Below are 5,240 nucleotides of genomic sequence, written 5' to 3' on the forward strand. Positions count from 1 at the left end.
GATTTGAGTCACAAAGTAGGTATACTTTTGGAGATTTGGACTTTTGCATCTAAAAGTTTTGTTGTTGTTTGTTTTGTGGTTTTTTTAGAGCACTCTCATCCTAAACAACTATCCTATTGGTACCTACAGGAAGATTTGACTTGAAAGAAGAAAATAAGCACTTATAGAAATTAAGCATTTTTTTCAGAAAAATAGGAACTAACCTAAAAGTTTTTCAAGTTCACCATAATCTGAGATAACCTTTGGTAAATAAAAAAAAAACTAGTTTAAGTTATTGGTTTAATTGAAACAGGCATGTCTTCAAAGTTATCAACATTAAATGTAATGCTGATAAAGACATACAACTTCTTCTACCTGAATTTGCTAATCAAAAAGCTTATGTATATTTAAGATTGTAAAAGTATAAATTCAACCTGAGAATAACATGTAAAATGAATAAATAAATTTCTTGATGTATGTCAAGCATATCAATAAAAAAAAAAATGTTTTGTTTTGTTTTGTTTTGTTTTGTTTCTGGAGACAGTCTTGCTCTGTCACCCAGACTGGAGTGCAATGGCACGATCTTGGCTCACTGCAACCTCCGCCTCTTGGGTTCAAGCAATTCTCCTGTCTCAGACTCTGGAGTAGCTGTGATTACAGCCGCCCGCCACCATGCCTAGCTAATTTTTGTATTTTTAGTAGAGATTGGGTTGTACCATGTTGGCCAGGCCGGTCTTGAACTCCTGACCTCAGGTTATCCATCTGCCTCAGCCTCCCAGAGTGCCGGGATTACAGGTGTGAGCTACCATGCCCGGCCAAAAAGAGTTTTAAAAAGTCATGTTTTGACTTTTAGTTTCCTTGCTTCTGTGGTTTTTAAAATACTTGTCTGATTTATCTGCAGGCTAAAATAATTTAAGAGAATGACTAGCTTTGTTTAGTGTCTCACAAATTTTTGGGAACTATTCACACATAATTATTAAAACTAAGTAAATTAATAAATATAAATACAAGTGGCATAAACATTTATAAATAAAATTTTAAAGTGATTATGTTTTATAAGATATGTCTTCTTAAAAATTCAAAATCTTTTTTGGTAACTTAAAACCTTAAAGTTATACTCTGTTAAATTAAGTAATGGGTGTTTGTTGAATATCTAAATTACCTTCAAATAAGACATAATGTTGAAACATTAATTGCTAAACATAAATTTAATCTACATACTATTGCCGAAGAACAAAACTTGTTTAGATCTGTTACTAAAAATGTCCTGTGTCATATAGAAAAGTTGTGCCATGACGAAGCATATATATACACACACACACACACACACACACAAACACACACATATACATATACTTTTATTTATTTATTTTTTTGAGATGGAGTCTCCCTCTGTCACCAGGCTGGAGTACAGTGGTGCAATTTCGACTCACTGCAACCTCCACCTCCCGGGTTCAAGCAATTCTCCTGCCTCGGCCTCCCGAGTAGCTGGAACTACAGACACATGCCACCACACCCAGCTAATTTTTGTATTTTTAGTAGAGATGGGGTTTCACCATGTCGGCCAGGATGGTCTCAATCTCTTGACCTTGTGATCTGCCCACCTCGGCCTCCCAATATTTTTAAAATTATAAAGTGGATCAGGCATGGTGGTTTACACCTGTAATCTCAGCCCTTTAGGAGGCCAAGACAAGAGAATGACTTCAGCCCAGGAGTGTGAGACAAACCTGAGCAACATAGCAAGACTCCATTTCCACAAAAAAAAATACAAAAAAAAAGGAAAGAAACAAAAAAAGAAATTATATAATAATGTATTCACAAATCTGTAAAAGACAGTTCACAACCGCTTTCTAGTTTTCTAGTTTTTACTAGAAATTGAAGTCACTAAGATTAAAAAATTCTAGTGAATATGTGTAATTAAAACTACTAGAAATATTAGTAGAATCCACTCTGTATACGAAGTGCACAAGAAAAATAAGATATATCTTATACAGTTTTCCAAAAGCTATGACATATAAAAGATGTATTTTTGTCAAAAAAAAGAGTAATTTCATTTTAATTTGGAAGTTATTCAGGCTCTGTTTCAGAATGAATTGATAAATAAAGAATAAAAACTTAATGGATCTAAAAAGTTGGAAAGAGAATAGAGGAGAAAATTTTATATAATCAAGCTAACTACACTAGATAAACTTATTAGAAGGTTTTTAAAATGAGCCTGAATATCATGAGCAAACTGAAGCAAAACTAGAATTTGGTCTTCTCTATTAAAAGGACAGTTTTTTCTTGGAGTATTGATCTATTCTTTATATAAGATTGTAAAACGATTTTTCTTTACCTTTTAAGCAATTTTCTTAGGAAACAAAGATTTTATGTTTTGTTAAAATAATTTCCTGTGCTTTGTATTGTCCTTATTTGGTCTTTAATTACTTAAGAAAACTATGTTTTCTCAATATTAAAAGAGGTAAGCTATGTATTTACAACTATATAACTTTTCTGTGTTTGCTTCTGAAATTTTTTGTCACTTTGGTATTTGTCTTAGTTCATTTTGTGCTGCTGTAACGGAATACCACAGACTGGGTTATTTACAAACAATAGAATTTTACTTAGCTCACATTTCTGAAGGCTAAGCAGTTCAAGATCAAGGATTGCGCCTGGTGAGGGCCTTTTTGCTATTTTATAATATGGTGGAAGGCATTACATGGCAAGAGAGTGTGTATGAGTGAGGGAAGAGGGCCAAAACCATCTTTTATAAGAATGTCACTCCCAGCTGGGTGCAGTGACTCATGCCTGTAATCCCATCACTTTGGGAGGCCAAGGTGGGCAGATCACGAGGTCAGGAGTTCAAGATCAGTCTGGCCAACATGGTGAAACCCCATCTCTACTAAAAATACAAAAATTAGCCAGGTGCAGCAGTGCACACGTGTAATCCTGGGTACTCAGGAGGCTGAGGCACAAGAATCGCTTGAGCCCGGAAGGCAGAGGTTGTAGTGAGCCAAGACAGTGCCATTGCACTCCAGTATGGGAGACAGAGCAAGACTCTGTCTGGAAAAAAAAAAAAAAAAGATTGTCACCCTCATCACAATGAACCTACTTTTGCAAAAACAATCTATTCCTCAGGGGAGAAGCCATGTGACTTAATTACCTCTTAAAGTTCTCACCACTCAACACTATTGTACATGAACTATGGGGCACATTCAAACCGTAGTAGTAGTATTTCATAATGATCCGGGATTCTATTTTAATAGAGTGTTTTAAAACTTTTGACATTTTTTAACAAACTTTTCAAATCTAAATTCTAAATTAAGTATTTTTAACCTGAAACTAACTTTCGGGTTTACCACAGGGGTTTGTGAAAGATCTCAAAAGGTCTGCTCTCTCTCCTTATTAAAAAAAGTGATACTAAACAAATTAGACTTATTTGGTATGTTAAATTATACAGGAAGCATTGTCCAAAAATTGTTGTGTAAACTTCTTTGAGTTATATTTGTATGGATATGCTATCAATATGTGTTCCAGAAACTAAATGAAATTCCTAGATATCTGATACGTCCTCATATGGTTATATATATCACAATTCTGGTTACTATGTCCAAGTGCTGTATGCCACAGAAAATAACCAAATTTCCTTGTCAATGATCAACTACATTCCAGTAGTGTTTCATCTTAAAGAATATTTATGGAAAAGACTCCGAGAAGTCCTCCAGACTACAGGTTTCTAATAACCTTAAGATCACACTGGCCAGGCACGGTGGCTCACGCCTGTCATCCCTGCACTTTGGGAGGCCGAGGCTGATTAATCAACAGGAGTTCGAGACCAGCCTGGCCAAAATGGTGAAACCTTGTCTTTACTAAAACTACAAAAAATTAGCTAGGCATAGTGGCAGGTGCCTGTAATCCCAGCTACTTAGGAGGCTGAGGCAGGAGAATCGCTTGAACCAGGAGATGGAGGATACAGTGAGCCAAGATCGCGCGACTGCACTCCAGCCCAGGTGACACAGTGAGATTCTGTCTCAAAAAAACAAAAACAAACAAACAAACAAAAAGATCATGCCATTAGACTGGGTAAGAATGTCGAGACCTGTAATGAAGAAACTAATGGATTCATAAAATTGCTAGCCCAAGATAATCAAAACAAGAATTCATTACATAGGGCTACATAAACTCATGAGGATATTTAATGATTTTTGTGTCTGAAATATTGCTGATTCTTTAATATTTTGTTTTCTAGATTTCAGGATACTTTTTTCTATTTGAACTATCTATAGCTTACTGTAGCTCGGTAAAATATAGCTTTGTAAACAGACTTGAAACTCTTAGTGACTCTTAATTTTCATGGCAGTATCTTTGTAAACATAGTTTCAATAAGAATTTGTTCTCTTTGTAACAGGATACAATTGGAAACACTGGTTATATTACCATGGCTTTGACTAAAATGTCATATTTTCAAGTATGATAAGACAACTTTAAGAAACTAAGTTTTACTGTATGAGGCAAATGTTTATAAAATCCTTAGGAAAACTGGTCTGATATCTGACTTAAACAGTTCCTGGTCTTACAGGTGAGTAAGGAATACCACTTCCTGGCAGGTCCAGAGACCTAAAAATATTTGAGGAATTTCAAGAGAGGAATTTGGCCGGGCGTGGTGGCTCACACCTGTAATCCCAGCTCTTTGGGAGGCCAAGACGGGTGGATCACCAGGTCAGGAGATCAAGACCATCCTGGCTAACATGGTGAAACCCCATCTCTACTAAAATTAAAAAAAAAAAAAAAATTAGCTAGGTGTGGTGGCATGAGCTTGTAATCCCAGCTACTCAGGAGGCTGAGGCAGGGGAATCACTTGAACCCAGGAGGTGGAGGTTGTAGTGAGCCAAGATTGCGCCACCGCACCCCAGCTTGGCAAAAAACAAAACAAACAAACAAAAAAAAAACCAGAGGAATTAACCCAAGTCTCAGTCACCAAGAGTAAGTTTGATGACAAGTGCTTGACTTGGCTTCCTATTTCCAGGAGGCTTTTAATACTGTAATTTAAAATTCCTTATTGAAAGTTTCAGCAAAGCTGACTTTAACAAGGCCTATATGGTTAATCAGTATTCTTGCTGCACTTATGTCAAACATTTTTCCAGATTTTATAAACCTTGCCTTATTTGGCAAACCAATTAGTCTTATTTTAATTATGATTTATTAAAATGGAGATAATTGTGGGGAGAAATTTCTATTTTAATAAAAACTATAATGTATCCAGATGGAATGTTGAACAGCAT

This window comes from Papio anubis, chromosome 10 (assembly GCF_008728515.1).
Source record: "Papio anubis isolate 15944 chromosome 10, Panubis1.0, whole genome shotgun sequence".
NCBI classification, from domain to species: Eukaryota; Metazoa; Chordata; class Mammalia; order Primates; family Cercopithecidae; genus Papio; species Papio anubis.